Raw genomic sequence first — 18,273 nt, 5'->3', positions numbered from 1 at the left:
CTGTCTGTGCTTTACCTGGGTTCTCGTAACCACTATATCTCTGTCCTGCTTGTCAGCGAAAGGGTATCCAGGCAGACCCTCCATAATGAGGCGACTGCAGGCCATCTCTTCATCCAGTTACCACACTACCACACTACCCTCTAAAAGGCCAGGACCAGAATCCACTCACACCCTCTGAGGACCAGAGGACACCTGCCACAGGCCTGGTGGGTGACATTCAGACTTTAACGTTCCTACATTTCAAAAGGGTCAGCTGGCTCCCTACCTCTCCAGACCCCTGTCCTCCCGGGTCTGTCCTCCCGTCTCTACATCTCAAGAGAGTTACAGCTCTCCGGCTTCTGTGTGTACAAGGTAATCAGGGGGCAGGCGATGATTTACACAGTGGAAAAGCTGCTTCACCTTCAAATAGAATTGGTCTCAGGCCGGATTCTGCTGGTCCTTTGACCCCAGGTAGAGGGAGACACTTCACGTTATCAAGGAGGACAGAGCCTTCTGAGTTCAGGATGCAGAGAGGACACAGAGTCCTCAGTTTGGCACAGCGCTTGGCTCTAGCCACACTCTACCACAAAGGGAGTGGCCACTGAACTGAGACCCATCTGAGAGAACATTCACTTATCCCTGGCCGTAAGCAACCATGCACAGATGCAATAGAAAAAAAAAAAAAGACATCAAGGCCAGGGGTCTCTTGGCTGCAAGGCAATGGGGGGATGAACAGCTTGGCCCAGCAGTAGGGATGGAAGAGGCCAGGGCCATGGGTGGTGCGATTAAGATCTGTGGCCAGCATGTGAACACCAGCTGCAGGCAGCAATCGGAAGAGGAGAGCAACGCATAGTTAACAGGAGAGGCATCAGAAGGCAAAGGGCAGGGTTGGTGAAAAGAAAGGCCGCGTGGGAGTCAATGGTGCTAGGTGTTCATTGAAGAGCTAGCACACACTGCTTTTCTTATGGAGAGTCCTGGACAAAGGGACTAGTGGCTGCAGGAGGCAGAGGGAACCTGCAGGCTGTCCCATCCCAGAGACAACCTGTCTGTCTTCCCCCAGAACCCAGGAGCTCTAAGTGCAACCTCTGGGTGTGGCTCACCAGGCCCAGGAGAAGTTGCTGCCTACGGAGGAGACTCTATCCACTAGCCCATGAAGACCACCCATGTGTAGGATGCTGGGTGAGGGAATTCTGGTTTCCATGAGAAGGAATCCCGTCTACTTGAAAAACTGAACTCTGCAGGAAGTCCACTCGTAACACATCTCAAGGAGGTCGCGGAAGGAAGGAGCTACCTTTATGACAGCCACAGGCTGAGTCCCTCTCTTCTGCCCACCTCTTGCCACCATTGTAGGCTGTAGCAAAAAGCCTCCAAATCCATGGGCCACCTGGGTGTTTCTCAAAAGCAGGCTCGGGTCTCTTCCATGAAAAGCTTGGGCTTTCAGTCTCCCAAATTTTCCTTCTGGGTTCTTGGGAAGTGTCCAGTTGGTGTGCCAAATGCACCATTTGGATGGTATGTTCCCACAGTTATTGGGTTTTTCTGTTTGACTGACTATGGGACTGCCTGCCTCAGGCAAGCAGCATAAATGGAGTCTTGGCTGTGATCGGCATCCCTGAAATGGAGAACTCCTGGCACAAGTATCTATGGAGCCTTTATGCTTACGTGAGATCTGCCAGTTTTACCAGGACAGGTAGGTAGCTGGGTCAAGTGTGTCTGCAGGTGTGCATAGGAAGGCAGGAAGCGAAGGTCCTGCTTCTTGCCTGGGCATCCCCTTTCTCTCCTTTCCAAGTGGCCATGGTGTCCTCACCCCCAGGATGCTGCAGATTTGCAAGCTGAGCAAAAAGACACCCCCCCCCTCAATGCGTCAGGTAGAACACAGTTGTTGGGGCACTCTTAAGGTGAACTGCAGTTCAGCTATGCTCACCAAACCAGCCTAGCTCTGGCATCTCTGTACTGAGAGAGATGAGTGTTTGTGGGGTGTACAGAGAGCACTGGGTCCCCAACCCCATAGTTCCTGGGTTCCACAGGGCTTACTCCATTGAGGGAGCTAGACAGAGGAGGTACTTGGCCAGGCAGAGGGCTTAATTGTTCCTCCGATCTCAAGGTGGGCTGCACCAGCCTCCCAGCCCCTCCTTGGCTCTTGTCCACTTGATGGATGTCAGCCACTCTTCTGCACAAGACACAGAGATTCAACAGCAGTTCAAAGCTACAGGACTTGGGCTTCTCACTAGCCCTGTCTTCTGGGAAGGGGCAGGCCAGGTCTGCACCCAGAGTCAAGGGTAGAGGGTGGTACTTGTGCACGATGAGATGCAGCATCTTCCTGAGACATCCTCAGGGCTCATTCAGGCTTCCCCAGAAGAGGCTGTGTGCTCCCACCACCCCACGCTCTCCTCTGCAGAGACCCTTGTGGTGGCTTCTGACTTCATACCCGATGTGATGATCCTACTGTGCACTCACACCCCCACCACAGAGCCACCGTGACGGCGTGCCTACAAAGTAAGGAGCAGGGTCTTGGGAGAGGGACTGAGGGCTTCCTGAGCTGGGGTGCTTGGAGACACTCAACTGCAGGAGCGCAGGAGGAAGACCACCAATCCAATCATAACAGGTGCACTCTAGGTAAGTATTAATAACTCGTGACACAGGGGACAGGGGAGAATCTAATTACAAGGACGCCATGCTGTGCCAGACCACAGCACTGCAAGGGAAACCGCAGTGCCCTGGAAGCCCGGATGCACTCAGAGACCTCCCCCTCCAGGCCTCTGACTCCAGCCCCTCTGAATCTACCTACCCCTCTCCCACCCCAGGAACTGGCTGTAGCCAGGACACCCTGGCCCCAGCAGACTTTCTCTGTCTGTCCTTCTGAACCCGACACACACATGATGCCTCTACTCCTGTGGTCACAGAAAAGAGCTGTTTTAGGTCTCAAAGAGTGCCCAGTGTCAGGAGCCTCCATCGACTGTCCCTGGGTGGGCTGAGCAGTTGGGCATAGAGCCATATGATGACACCATCAGACTTGACCTCTTCCTGTCCCTGCAGGAGGTTAGCACGTGCACCATGGGGCTTCACGCGGCTGTCTTAAACATAGCCCTCACAAACCTAGAGTTGGGCATGCATCTGACCTCTGCCCTGGACAGTTGTCAGCCAACAGGGTCTCTTCTCAGGGGGAAGCACAAACTTCCTTAAAATTGGAAGTATGATCACTCTCTTGGTGCAATGCTGGTCTTCGGCCAAGACAGTGGGATGAGTTGGGGAGAAGAAGCCGAACCAAGCTAGCCTCAGCCCCTCCCTAGTCAGCTGATGCAGAGTCCTGCCTGGCTCAGGCTCAGCCTTCGCCTGGGCCTTTGGTGGATGAACCCTGGAGAGGGAAGACTGGGCTTCTGGGCCTGAAGAGTCCCATGGCAGACACCTCCTTCTCATAGGTAGACAAGTACCTCCCTGTAGATGCGCACCCCACACCTCACACCAAGTGCTTTGCAGGACAGCACTCGCAGGAGAGCATTCCACTCAGGGTTCATTTAAAACCGAGTACCTCAAAGGGGTAGGAGGTCCAACTGCCACTCACTGTGTTCCCCAGGAATGAGAAGCAGGGGACACACTGAGCTCACAGAATGGCCTTGGGGACCACACCTGCCCTCTCCGGGCCTCAAATGCCACCTTTGTGTAAGGCACAGATCTGTAGCTGAAGCAGCTTCTTGGGTGTTTGCAGAATAATAAATTAATAAACCAGGGTCCTCCCGGGGAGGGTGGTCAGCAAATAGTTTCTCATTGGAGGAATGTCACCACCAATATGAACACATGCCAGGGTACACAGATCATAAAAGAGACAGAGATGTGTTGATAAGATTGGCCCTCAGGCATAGAGTCTGCCCAAAGACCCCTGGGGTCTGGGGATGCACCTAGGATGGTAGAGAGATTGCCTAGTACTCCCGAAGCCCTGGGGTTGGTACCCAGTGTACATAAACTGGGGAGGGGGGGGAAGAGGTGGGGAGTGTAGCTGTAATTCCAGCACTGGAAGGTAGAGGCAGGAGGATCAGAAGTTCAAGGCCATCCTCAGCGAACTTGAGACCATTCCAGTCTATCTATATAAGACCCTGTCAGGGGGTGGTGTTAGGAACTCTGAACACCTCCCAGCAGAGTCTGTTTACAGACCATCACGGGAGCTCAGGGGAGATGGAAGATGTCTCCGATGTACAGCCAGGCCTGAGGACTGTGGCCTTGTATTCCAATCTAGGAATCTCTTTTGCTGTGTGATCTCAGGCAAGTTGCTTAGCTTCTCTGAGCCTCCTATAGCTCACCTGCACATGGACAGTGATAGCACCTAGCTCTCCAACTCGCTTCCACAGCATAGAGAACGAACCCATAGCTTGTCCCCCCTCTGTGCTCAGCTATTTCGTGGCAGCCTGGGTACCAGCGTCTAACCCCTTGAAAAGTGTCCTGGAGAGAGAGAGAGGCTGGGTGAAGTTTGACCTAAGGGTCCTCATCTTTTGCTAAGTTTGTTCTCTGGGGGAGACATACACAATGTCTTCCCCTCGTCCCAAGATCCCAGTGACAAGGGGAGGCGGGAACCCATCAGAGTCCACTCTGGATCAGTTGACTGGGTTTCCTTAGGAAGCATAGGTGAAGAGTGTGGGCAAGGGTGTGGGCCGGCGTACCTTCCACAAAAGCCAGCCCTGGAAAAGAGAGTCTCTACTCAGCATGGACAACCCATATCCATATTGGCTCTCATCCCTCATTCTACCCTGGCCTACGCACCCTATCCTTTCCCCTGTGCCCTTAGGGTGTGGCATGCAACAGTGGTAGGGAGGGGCTGGATACTCAGGTGACCCTACCCTACTCTCCCTGAGGTGGCTGGGGGATGGGTATAAATAGCCAACAAGCCTAGCTGAGTTGGTCCTTGCAAGAGAGCCCAACTGCACTCCTCGACATGGCTGTTGTTTGGCTTAGAGGAAAGTCACACCCAATGCCACATCTCAAGTGCCAGCATACATAGCCAGCCCTGAGCCTCCATCACCACAGGCTGAGGCAACCTGCCCACGGGTGTGACCAAGTACAAGGGTCTGGAAGTTTGTGTGCACCGACTGTTCTTCTCGGATAGCCTTCTGCTGCCTGTAGCTCTCGCACGTTTCTCGGATGAGTGTGTCTTGGTGTGATCACTTAGCTATGGGAGGAGGGGCTCCCATCCATAACTAAACCATAGCAGGGGTAGGGGCCTCCTGGCCGACCAGGGATGAGGACCCAGGGGTAGAACAGAAGATATCCCAGGGCCTGGCTCAACCCAGGGACACTGCACACCATGGTCAGCCACCTTCTATAGCCCTGGAACATTCAGGTCTCCAGTGGCTCAATCCTGTGTCCACAGCCCCCTGCTCTGGCTAGGGGGTCATGGAAGCAAGAAGCCCCTGGATACAGACTGGTCCCTCTGTTGAATGACCTTGGCCGCAGCAGAGGCAGGGTCCCCACGGCAGTGTCATAGGATGTCACCCCTAAAACTGACTTCATCCTCAGCCAAGGAGTAGTGGGGTAGGAGCGAGTGATTGGCCTTGATGGTCTGGGGAGTGGCCACGGGGGAAAGGACATCCCTGGAGCCTTGTAGAGGGCTGAAAGGCTCTTCTGAGGAAGAGGGGATCCCATGTTCTGATGGGGGAGCTGATGAGCAGTGACCCCACACTAAGGGGCAGACAGCCTGGGACCCTAAGCCAGCAGACAGGAATTCTTCAGAGGAATGGTTGGCAGAGATGACTGGCTGCAGCTCGGGGACATCAGCCACCTGCTCTCAGTGCGAGCCAGCACAGGGACCCACTGATGGCTGGCACTGGCAAACACAGGCACGGGATCCCTGAGATGCCGTTAGTCTACAAAGTGAAGCTTCTGGAGACACACCTCGGACAGTCTAGAACTCAGCCGAGGATTCTTAATCCTCCTCCATCATGGCCGAGAGAGGGAGAATGGTTCTCACCCCCATCTCCCAGATTGGGAAACTGAGGTACAAACAGACTAAGTGAACTGCTTGTGGTTCCACAGCTGTTCTTGACTAGCTGGATCCAAAATGGGACAAGTGTCCAGCTTAATAACAGGTGTCCCCAAGAGAAAACCCACCAAACCTGGGACCTAGACCTGAAAGGAAGGCAGCTTCCATGAGATCACCCAGGACTGGAAGAAGAGATGTGGCCATCCCCACAGAAACTTGGCCTGGGCTCTTTAGATACCCACAGAGAGAAATGTCCACGTGGACACAGGAGAGGGTGGGGACCTGCTGTCACTGTCCCTACGTACCAGACAGCCCCAGGGAACAGAGCAGTGAGGTCAGATGGGAGCTCTGAGCCCTGGCTCCAAGCTCATGCCCTAAAAATGGCAGCAGCCTTTCCCCAGGCCTCCATTTCCTGTCTACGCTGGACACAAACGGGATACAGGGTAGTCAGTGTGCAGCTGCCAGCTTAGAGCTGGAGACGGGCTCTGGGCTGGTGCCAACTCAGTGTCCTGACCCCCTTGGGGCACAGGATGTAAAGAAAGATAGACACAGTAATCCACAGAGCTGCCGAGGAGGGTGGCGGGGGCCGTCCCTAGTCCCTAGCGTGGTCTCTACTATCTCGGGTCCTTGAACCTTCTGTCGCGTTTTGCGATTGGTTCAGGAGGCCCTACTGCTTTTCCTGCCTCCGTCCTTATCGCTGAGACTTCTAACAAGACTACAATGGCCGATTGTGCTCCTGCCGGTGCGGCAGAACTGCGGGACACCCCCCCAGCCCTCTCTCTTTCTTTGATGACTTTGGAACTATAATGGACTCCATTGTGAGTCATTCGTTCAGGTGACAGTGTGGCCCTTGAGCAGAAGGGCAGTGGGGGCTCCGGAGAAAGTGGCAGAGAAGCCCTCGCTCCCACCCTGAAGGGACCCAGGGAGGTGAGAGAGGGAAGTCTCAGGGTGGCTGCTGCTGGTGTCTTCTAGAGATGGCTGCTTTCTGGCCGTGTTGAAAATACTTGGTTTCTTGATGAACAAAAATATTGGTTTAAGATTCGGTGTGGATGAAATAGAATAAGGTGGTGACTTTCATTCCTCCCAATGGCTGGGCCTGAAGATTCTTCTTGGTGGCAGAGGTATTCAGATGGCACCTTGGGGAGTCACCATAGGGAGTAGCATCCGTCCATGCCCTGAAAACAGTGGCCTCATGGCCTGGACTAGGTCTGGTCCAGTTCTTGTGGACCTGGGCGCCTCACTCTGAGCATGCCAGCTCTGTAAGTAGGTCAGATGGAATCCAGCCAGCCGTCGCAGTGTGTCCACAGGCAGAAGCCCTGGCTGGGCCTCTCAAGCTCCCTGCGCTCACCAGCCTGGCCCCTAGTGAGAACTCTCCAACCCCCAGAGTTCTAGGTGCCACCTGCTGCTTCAGCCCTGGCCCCACAGCACTTCCTGCCTCATGCAGTTTCTACAGAAAACCCCACAGGGGATTTCTCAGAATGTTCTACAGTTGCTGCTGCTGGAGGGACCTGGCAGTGGCCCCAGGGGACTTGGCAGGTGGCCCCTGGTGGCCTGGCCAGAATAGGGAAGCCATCTAGGTTCCAGTGTCTGGTATAAGGGAAAAAGACTGTCACCAGCTCCTGCCTCTCTGTTCCTTGGTGACTGTCTACACAGGAGCTGCCACCACTGGACATCCCTAGCTAACCAGGAGCCTGTTCAGGGGACATTAACCTCATGCCTGGGACAGAGAAGGCAGAAGAAACCAACATCCTCAGGGGCTCATGTTGACCAGGTCCTGTCTGTCTGTCTGTCTGCTGGGCTCACTGGGTCTTCCGGGTGTGGTTACTTTGGAGAAGAAATGAGATTTTTTTCATGGCTACCCCAACAATCAATTCCCCACCCATTGGGGCATGAGCTGAAGAGGCCTCCCCACGACCCTATCTCTAAGCCTTCACACCCAAAGAAGAGCCTGAGACAGATGGGACAGACTCTCCTCCTGGGTGAGAGGCAGAGGTTTTGGGCTAGGCATGCATTGAAGAGGAGCTTGTATTAGGGACCGCAGGACAGACTGGGAGCAGTCTTTACTGGGGCTGCCTGTCTGCCCTGGATAGCCTATAGACAGTATATAATCTGGAAATTGATGGAGCATGCCTGTAGTCACTGCAAGAAAGGACCTGGGTGGCGGGCAGTGGTGGCACACACTTTTAATCCCAGCACTTGAGAGGCAGAGGCAGGTGGATTTCTGAGTTCTAGGCCATCCTGGTCTTCAGAGTGAGTTTCAGGACAGCCAGGATTACACAGAGAATCCCTGTTTTGGGGGGAAAAAAAGAAAGAGAGAAAGAGAGAGAGAGAGAGAGAGAGAGAGAGAGAGGACCTGGGAGTCAATGAACTCTTATCCCTGAGCAGCACAGGAAGTCTAAAGAAACACTGTCCAGGCCCAGGGTCTTCCAGGTGATGTTGAAGCTCCGAAAGCCAAAGAGAGCTTAGCTTAAACCTGACGGAGCTGCTGCCAAGAGGGACCCAGGGTTTGAGGGAGCTCCTAGGAGGGCCTGAAAACCCGCTTGTATCCACCGGTGGGGTTCATTGACAACACTCAGGAGCTGTCTGAATAGAGCAAAGCATAATGAGGCAGGGGTCTGGTCCAAGTGGAGACTTTGCAGAGTAAATAGCCAAGGACCTGTGACTACTGCTCATGCGCAGGTATGGGCAGAAGGCACGAACAGATTCAGGACTGGCAATGGTGTTCCGGGGACCACCAGGGCAGGTGGGAAGGCTTCCTGGAAGAGGCGACCTTCTTTCTGGTGGGAGGGTATCCCAGCATTTCTTTGCAGTTGCATTTTTTTAGGGGCACGACCACAGACCATCTCTGCAGAGACTAGAGCTGACGGGCCACCTGGCCTCTGGACAAATATAGAACAGAAATACCTAAGCAGTTTAGTTATTTTCCTTTTCTTTTTGAAAGATTGATTTGTCTTGTTTTATGTATGTGGGTATTTTGCCTACGCGTATGTGACAGTAATTCTGCAGCTGGTGCCTGTGGAGGTCAAAAGAGGGTATCATATCCTCTTGGGACTGGAGTTAGTGTTTGTGAGCCACCACGTTGGTGCTGGGAATGGACTCCGAGTTGCTTCTGTTAAGAGCAACAAGTGTTCTTAGCTACTGAGTCATCTCCCAGGCCTTGGAGAGTTCACTTCTGATGTCATAGTCACCATTTCCAAGTTTATGGTAGCAAGGGATTTATGTACATCCGGTTGCATGGCCATCACCTTGTGCCCAGAGCGTGCCTGTCACCCAGGAGGAAAGTCGTTGCTGGGGGATGGATGGTTTGTCTCATTCCCACTGCTCTGCAACGCCTGTCAATCATGTTCAATCTGAGGCCTTTGCCGCGTCTTTGTCTTGGTTTTTCAGGAAGTGGGTGTGGTGTACACACGGGCCCATGCTTGTGTGCTTGCGCACAGCGTGCGGAGGCCACACAAAGATGTCAGGTGTCTTTCTTGCCTTCCACCTTATGTTTCGAGACTGGAGTTCATAGATTGGGCAAGAGAAACTAGCCAGCATGATTCCTCCTGTCTCTGTCCCCCCAGCACGACGACAGCACAGACTCCCAATGTAGGCTCTGGGAATCCAAACTCAGTTCCACACGCTTCCAGGGCAAACACTTAACTAAGCCAGGTCTCAGGGCTTGTCCGTGTTGCTTTGGGTGTTTGGGGGCGTTTGGCCTATACGTGTGTCTCTGCAACACATTCCTGCCTTGTAAGCACAGAAGCCAGAGGAGGGCATTGGAGCCCCTGGAACTGGAGTTACAGGTGATTGTGAGCCACAATGTGGGTGCTGGGATTTGAACCTGTGTCCTCTGCAGCAACAGCTCATATTCTTAACCACCAGGTCACCTCTTCAGCCTTGCTGTTCTTGGTCTATTTTGTGGCTCTGGGGATGGAATGGGTCTTGTACAGACCAGGCAGGTACTCCACCATAGAGCCATGGTGCAGCTCCTCCTGTGGCATTTTTTTTAAAAGATTTATTTATTTATTATATGTGAGTACAGTGTAGCTGTCTTCGGACACTCCAGAAGAGGGCACCAGATCTTGTTACGGATGGTTGTAAGTCACCATGTGGTTGCTGGGAATCAAACTCAGACAATCAGTGCTCTTAACCACTGAGCCATCTCTCCAGCCCTCTCCTGTGGCATTTATTTTGTAAGATTTATTTTATGTATATGAGTATACTGCCGCCATCTTCAGACGCACCAGAAGAGGGCATCAGATCCCATTACAGATGGTTGTGAGCCACCATGTGGTTGCTGGGAATTGAACTCAGGACCTCTGGAAGGGCAGTCAGTGCTCCTAACCACTGAGCAATCTCTCTAGCCCCTTCTGTGACATTTTTAAAGACATGAAGAGAACCAAGAAGAGGCATTTGTGCTCTGTTTGAACTGCATGTTTCCAGCTGTGCAGGTAAAGGCATAAGACTGTACCTCCTGCCTCAGTTTTCTTAACTGTAAAATCGACCTAAGAGTGCCTACAAGAGGGTCACCTATGAGGAATGCTGAGTATCTGTCACTGGGAGTCCCAGGACATGTTAGACTCTAGTGTCCCAGGGTCAGGGGTCAGACTGAGGTAGGACAGAGAATGTGGATCTGGTTCTCCAGTGGGCACAGTGCACAAGGACAACTACACATATCACATGTCTGTTCCGAGGCTGCGTCTGCCCCTTCTAGACTTCAGGACATTGGGCCTCAGTTTTCCCATCTGTGGAATGGTTTCTAAGAGCCCACAGCTTGACAGTATGTTTAGCCGCAGAGAGAGGGTGTTTCCTGTCCCACAGCAGTGGGGCCTGGGGTGGAGGAGCTGTCAAATGCTCCAGGTCAGGGTAACAGGGAAGGTTGTGCCCCAGGCAGGCAGCAGGACCTGGAGCCTTCAATGTGTTCTTTGGCTATCTGCGAGCTTTAAACAAGTGGCTGGATGCCTCCTGTCCTGCCTCCCCTTCCCATAGCTGAACGATCCATCAGCTCAGCTATTACTGTCCAGAGTCAGCTAGTGGCTATAAACGCTCTGAGCCCCCCTCCGCAAGTCACCCAGGTTTTATGTTGTAAGAACACTGTGGGGCATCTCAAACACACCGCTAATGACAGGCATCATGAAGCAATAAAAGTGAGGTGGTTGGTGGGCGGGGGCTGGCGGGCTGGCGGAGGGTGGTGGGGTGGTGGGCGGGGGCTGGCGGGAAGGACCAGTACTGCCATCCCGGTCCCGGCTCCCCTGGCGACTGCAGGAGCTCTCTGAGAATTGATTAGTGTTGGACGTGCTGACCTTTTTGCTCTTGAAAAATTGCTTTTGAGCAGCTGAGGCAATAAAAGTAAATTGATTCAGAGAGGGCGAGGATGAAATTTGCGTTAGGCGAGGAGCAGTAGATAAACGCTCGCCCGCCCCGTGATGTCAGCGCAGCCACCCCCGGACTGGGATCACGGGAGGGGAACCCTGGGGAAGGGGCAGTGGGTGCTGACAGGGATGCTGGCTGGGCGGGCCCTCTGCAGTGTTTGCTTGTTTGCAAAACGGCAAAAGAGAGCGGTCGGGGGTGGGAGGGATGACAGCAGCATAGAGAATCAGGACAGAGCTGAAAGAGAAGAACCTGGGCTAAGGAAGAAGCCAGGGGGAGCTGCACGAGGCAGCAGAGACCCGTGCTGAACAGCAGGACTGACATGGGTCTGAAAAACACCCTGTGTGGTTGGTACCCAGGAAGCCCTGTGTTGTCCCCATTTCACAGAGCAAGGGACAGGGGCCCAGGGAGGTTGAAAAGCCACTCAAGGCCACCCATGTGGAGCCTCAGTGATATCGCTGCAGCTTCAGGAGGGAGCCTTCTCTGGGTCATTAGAGGCCTTAAGATTTTTCAGCAGGAGGAGTTGGGTGTTTTCCAGTTTGTGGATAAGCAGGTGCAGAAGATGGCCACCATGGCCAAGAGATTAGCTGCAGAGGGGTGGGGCTGGGATCCTACCTAACCCATCCTGCAGGAGGATACCATCCTGCCAGTCTGAGCCTGTTCATGCCCCTCCCTGAGGCTCTGCCCTTGTCCTTGCCCAGGGACCTTGGGAAAGGACCTCTGCTCCTGCTGCGTCAGCTGAGACTTGCCACCATGCTAAGGCATACTTCAGGGTTGGAATCCAGTGCAGGCCCAGCATAGGCAGGGGAAAGCCGTGCCTCCGCCCCGAGGCTGCCCAAATGCCGCTTCCACAACTCAAATGAGGGCGATTCTCCGAGCTCAGGGACCACACACCTGGACTTGGTACTCCAGGTTTGAAAGTGCTGATCCCGGAGGTTTTGCAGGTTTGAATGGATGTTAAATCGGTCTGTGTCTCAGCTGGTTTATATCCCGCTGAGATGCAGGCTCTCACTGGAAAGGGAAACCCAGACAGAAGGAGCAACACCAACAGCTTTGGACTGTATGGATCTGGGTGGCTCAGGGTCTGGGAGGAACAGGACCCACAGGCTTAGGCTATCTATCTCCCTCTGTGACTGGCGGCTTGGTGGCCACCCAGGGGCTCCCCACTCCCCCAGCAGCTCCAGTAAGGGGCCTCCCTGACAGCTCTGGGGCTAGCCCTGGGTTTTCCTTTGCCCCCCATACATGCCCTGACACCCCGCCCCTTATCATTGCCAGACACAGGAGTGCCTGAAACTTGCACAGACACACTTGGGCTCCTGGGGACCTCTCTCTCCTAGGGGCGTTGCAGGCACTGGGGGTGGTAGGTTGCTGGGAGACACTGTTGTTGCCAAGGAGACATTGGATCACAAGCTCCCCTGGTGAGCCGAGACCCATGCTGTATGAGGGCAAGCAATGAATGGGGAGGAGTGGGCCTGGCCAGGTAGAGAAGACTCTACTCCCGAGTCCCCACTGTTTGGAAGCCTCTCTGCTGGGATAGGAAAAACGACTAGAAGCCCACCTGCTCCTCCAGGCAGTGAACACAGGGGGCGCTCAGGAGAGAAGGCAAAGGTAGACATAGGCACAGACACAGGCACAGGCACTTTCCCCTTCAACCCCAGCCACCCAGAAATCCCAGGAAGCTGGGGAGAGGCATCCTCACAGGGAAGCAGATGTTTCAGAGATACAGAGGCAGGGTGATTCCCTGCCTCCCGTGGGCTTAGGAACCTAGGATGGAGTCTAGGCCACTAAGTCTCCCTTGCTCTTCCTCTTGGTAACTCAGCTCCCTGGTGACCAGAAGGGATCTCTCCTCTAGGCAGCTGTAGAATCGGGGCTGAGGAGCAGGAAGCAGGACTTGCCCTGGTCACAGCAGCTAGAAGCCACAGCTCTGCCCGCCTCCCTGGAGAGGCCCTGACACTGGCAGTGTGTGAGTGAGTAAGGTCTGGCACGCTGCCACAGGATGGGGCACAGAGGTCAGAGAGGGAGGGGGAAGGGGTGGCTGGAGGAGTGACCTTGGGACAGGCTGCAGTTGGACTTGTTCTGCCTAGGCCTTAGCAATTTCGCCCCCAACAATGGTAGGTAAGGTTGGATCCTGGTGGGCCTTTTTAAGAGGATGCTTGCCCAGGACTGACCAGGGCAGGGGAGCTACGCATTGTTAGAGCTGAATGCACTTTCTCACCTACTGCTCTACCAAGCTGGTCTGGGGGCTGGCAGAGGCCACTATGGGAGGGGCCCTCCTTGCCCTGACCGGTAGCCCCAGACTGTGAGTCCCATCAGGAAATCACAGCAAGCTCTTGGCACAGATGTCCTGGATGCCAGAGGCCCTGGCCTCTCAAAAGCTGGGCAGAGAGAAGTGAGGAGAGCCCTCCTCTCTGAGTCACTCAGCGGTTTCCAGGTAGCTGAGAGCCACTTAGATAAAATACAAATCCCTTGTAGCAGGCTGGGAAACAGAGACAGAATAGAATGCTCTCCGATGGCATTGGGGATATGGGTTTGGGCAGGATCGTCTCCTTGAGACCTTCTCTTCTTCTTACAGAGCTGGGGTCAGAACCCAGGGCCTCCCACATGCTAGGCAATGGTCACTCTCTGGGCTACACCAAAGTCAACTCCGGGGTCAGCATGACAGTCTCCGACCAGGAAGGAAGGATGTCCTGGTGGCATTTGCTGAGACATGGAACAGGAATTCCAGACATGCCACAGACTGAGCTGAGCTGCCAGTGCGAAAACTGGCCCTGCCCCGTGAGTTACCGTCCAGCATCATCTTCGAGCACCTGCCACTGGCGCTGGTGAAGCACTCTGTGGAGAGGCCAGTTGGCTGCTTGTCTCAGCCCCTCCTCCAGTTAGATCACAGAGCCAATCAAGGCTCCAAACGGCCAAAATGCACTGTGCCAAATTACCACCTAGCCACCAATCACCATTACCAGCTAATATGGGGGTTCACAAAACGTGTGCAGTCTCAAAAGGCTTTTGTGTGGCAGGAAAACGCCCAGCGAAGCAGATCCACAGAGACAGAAAATAGTTGGGGTTTGCCCCAAGGGCCTAGGAAAAGCGGGGTGGGGGGGGGCGCGGAATGACTGCTCACGGGCACAGGGGTGCTTGGGAGAGAAATTAGAATGCTGTGGAATTAGATTACGGAGGTGCTATGCGACTGAAGATTTACTAAAAACAATGGAATTTTTTTCTCTTTCTAGAAAAAGATTCACAGTCTGCTGTTATATCTCAATACAGCTGTTGCATGTTTTAAGTGTCCTGGGGAAATGTTGCTAGGGTTATCATCACTGGGTGCACATTTACACGTCAGCCTCATTAAAAATGTGCACAGATGTGCATCGTAAAAAGGCCAGCAGGAAATATACCGGACGCTAGCACCAGCTTTGTGTGGGTAAAAGAATCGCAGAGCATTTTATGTGCAAACAGCCAGGGGGCAGGATCCACTCGAAGTCCATTGGTTATGGTGACGTCCAAGGCCAAGCCCCTGGACCAGCCCCTCTCTGCCCGAGGCCAGCCCTGTGACTCACAGCAGAGGCATCAGGCAGCCAGGGGTCAGCTCCTCCCTGGGGAGGGAATGTTGCGGAGCCGGCAGGGCAGGCAGGGCAGCAAGCTGGGTAGGTGTGGTGGGCAGGCTGCCCATGGGCTCCACTATAGCCAGCTACCTCAAGGAAGGTGGGCAGGAGAAGAGCAATAATTACCCCGCTGGGTGGAGCTTGGCACCCTCCTTCATTCCCAAGCAGGGAGGTGACCTGCCCTGGTAGACTGGCCAGCAGCAGCCTCGGCAAGGTAGCATGTGACTGGCCAGGTAGCAGTACTGACCTAGGAAGAAGACCATCAGGGTTTGCTGGAGGAACTAGGCCCACTCGTGCCCTGGGCCTTTGGCAAGCCCTCAGTCGCTGCTCCTAGCTTCTGTTCCGACCTGCTCCCTGTGTATCCATAGGACATCCCAGAACACTCCAGGGACAGCAGGCGCCCTTTCCCCTTCCCTCCCTGCCCCCGCCGGCCTCTTTCTTCTGCCTCCACACTGGCCTTTGACCTGGCCCTTAACCCTCTCGGCTTCTTCTGCATTTCACTGTAGCCTCCCTGACCCGCCACCTAAACACCACACACACACACACACACACACACACACACACACTGGCTTTATAGATACAGTGGACAAGTGAATGGATGTAGGATGTGAGATGGAGTCCTGCAGGTCACCCCTGCTGGCAGAAGGCACTGGTGGCCTTGTAAGGAAAGGTACAAGGGGTAGGGATCACCATTGCCATTACTGTCTGAGTCACTTGGTTATTCCTGGCCATGGGAGCCATTTGAAGTTGGAACTGGGAATGGGAGACAGAGAGCCGGGTCGGGGGGGGGGGGGGGGGGGGGGGTAGGGAGGGCTTGAAAGGGAATGTGGTATGAACCCCTAGCAAAGGAAGATGTCAGAGGCTGGGGCAGGGTTCCCAGAAGGCAAGCAGGCTAGCCCCAGAGTCAGTGCATAGTCCTCCGGGCACAGAGCTTGTAGCTAGGAGGCTAAGGGAAAACTCTTTATCACACTGCCAGCCTCCAAATCAGGGACAACTGTGGGGAGTGGTGCAGAGAGGCCCGGCGCCTGAAGCCACTCAACACCCATACAGCCACCAGTGAGCCGCTCCTCAGTCTCCTGGTGCACAGGCAGCTGGATGTGACCGTGAATAAGAGCCATTGATTAGTCTGTCACACGACAGCAAGCAGGGAAGAGGAACAGCCCTGCTGTCCCCAGAGCCCAAGGGAGCCCAGCAGATTACAGACGTGGCCAGGGGTATGCACTGGCTCAGGGGAGGTGAGTTGGAAGATGCTCAGAGAGTATGTTAGTCACAGGATCACATCAACACCCGGATGTTACTAGAGAGGATGCCTGACCCTGGAAACCGACATTTAAATCTTTCTCTGTTCCTCTGTAGCTGTGTGGCCTCAAGGACGTTACCTCCCATCTCTGATCCTGTAAGATGCGGTTAAAAACACCGATGTCTCAGGGTCATGTAGGGCTTAACAGGGTGAAGGACAGTGAAGAATGGAGGTGAGGAGTGAGCTTGGGGTCTGTGCTTAACACCAGCTGTCATCCTTCTGGATGCTTAATGACATCATGGGTGTCACCGACCAATCCTCTGTTCCCAGGGTCTACCCTGAACCCTTAGCCCTGGTCCCTTTGGATACATTGTAACTTCTTGCCAATCTGGAATGTTCTTCCCCAAGCCTTTAACTTAGTAGTTATTCTCAATGCTCAGGAGCTTCACACTAGGTCGCTGGCTGAGTTCCCTCTCCTGACTTTGATTGTGCTTGCCAGTGTTATGGCCAAGCTGGCATCTTCCCCGGTGAGGCCAGAACAGGGGTGGCATGAGAGGGCCCACGCTAGCTCTGTCCTTGGGGTTCTTACTTCCTGGGGAGGCCTGGGCAACAGGAAAGACCAGTGGGAAGATGACCAGGTCAGCTCTGTGAAGACTTCTATTTTTACCTGCTTCCTAAAGGGCAGGGACAGCCTGGCATGGGTGCTCAAAGCCTCAGACCTAGGCTGGGCGCTGAGTCGCTTCCCTTAGACCCGGAGCCTTTGGTCTGCAGCGTCTAAGGGGAGAACACCAGCCGCTCCACTTCTGCACCTTTCTGCTTCCCCTAAAACAGGTGCACTGCTGTGCTTGGCAGCCCACACCCTGAGCTTGGCAGCTCAGGAGGCTGAGGCAGGACAAAGCCTTAGAGGCCAGCGTCTTGAAGCAGCACAACGAGATTCCTCCAGTCTGTCTCAAATACATAAATAGATGAATAAAATGTAAAATGACCAGCTGCTGGGAGGGGCAAGTGACTGGAGCCTGTCAAGGGCTTCTGGCAGAGGACCTAAGGCATGAACTACATCAAGGTTTGCATGATGAACAGGCCCTGCAGATCCATGTTATTAGGAACTGGTTATCAGACAGAAGCTGCTGTGGGGAGCCTGACCTGGAAGCAAGCCTTGGGTTCTTTCCAGGAAGGTCAAGAGGAGCCACCTGGCATCCTCTGCCTATAAGCCCAGAACGCAGAAGGAGGAGCCTTCTCCACCCTCAGTGTCCCTTCCAACACACAACCAGTGCAGAGAGCCACCCTCATTGCCAACCCCACTAGGAAACAGGTGCCAGAGGACCCCACCCATTCCACGGTGTCCTTGTGAGAAACGTGTAAGGTGTTTGTGGGCTGCTGGAGCAGACTGGAGGAAGCTGGAGCTGTTTCTTTGTGTTCGTCCCAGAGCTTGTAGTGGGAGAAGACCACTGAGTGTGTTAGGCTTAGTATCCAGGGGCTTCTGGGAAGGATGGGTGTGGCCACAAGTTGAGGGGGTGTGGCCTGTGTAGGATGTTCACGGTCTTAGACTGGGTAGATGTGGCCTGAGTAGGGTGGGTGTGTCTAATGTTAGAGTGGGCAGGGCTGTGGATAAGGGGCTTGGCTGTAGGTAGGGTGGTATGGCTATTCATGGGATGAATGTGTCTGTAAACTGAGTTGGAGTAACCTTTTATCAAGGGTATGGCCTGAGTAGGGCAGGCATGGCTGTGTATGGGGGGGGGGTGAGCAGCCAGACCAAGCTGAGGTCCCCTTGGAAAGGTCCTCCTATGGAAAGGCCCACCATGAGTCTTTGGTAGATGCCAGCAAGGAGTCCTCTCCAGTCAATGCCTGCTTTTCTAACCCACGCTGCTTCCCACTGCCAGCTCTCAGGGAAGAAGCTGGAGTTGGGGGTGGAAGGGGTGGGAGGAGGATATGAGCTTTGACAAGAGAGCCAGAGACAAGGGGGGGTACACCTCCTAGGGCAGTAGGCATCCCACGGCAGACTCGAGGGCCTCCTCCCTCAACTCAAGACACCTGGCTTTCAAAACACCACTAAGATGGGGATTGTCCTCCTCAGGACTCCCTAAGTACGGTTCTCTCTCTCTCTCTCTCTCTCTCTCTCTCTCTCTCTCTCTCTCTCT

The 18,273-nt window shown here is 54.3% G+C and overlaps 1 long non-coding RNA gene across 1 annotated transcript in view; it reads left to right on the top strand.

Moving 5' to 3' along the window:
- The first annotated feature begins 2,966 nt into the window (after positions 1-2,966).
- The window catches only part of LOC110306327, a 15,555-nt gene continuing 248 nt past the window's right edge, over positions 2,967-18,273 (top strand). Inside the window, exons 1-5 of the long non-coding RNA XR_002379252.1 lie at positions 2,967-3,015; positions 3,267-3,395; positions 15,946-16,130; positions 16,252-16,367; positions 16,967-17,198. This is a non-coding gene — a long non-coding RNA (uncharacterized LOC110306327). The remainder of the gene's footprint in view (positions 3,016-3,266; positions 3,396-15,945; positions 16,131-16,251; positions 16,368-16,966; positions 17,199-18,273) is intronic.

This window comes from Mus caroli, chromosome 11 (genome assembly GCF_900094665.2).
Source record: "Mus caroli chromosome 11, CAROLI_EIJ_v1.1, whole genome shotgun sequence".
NCBI classification, from domain to species: Eukaryota; Metazoa; Chordata; class Mammalia; order Rodentia; family Muridae; genus Mus; species Mus caroli.
Note: the sequence above shows the minus strand (reverse complement) of the source record. Positions and strands in the feature narration are given on the sequence as shown.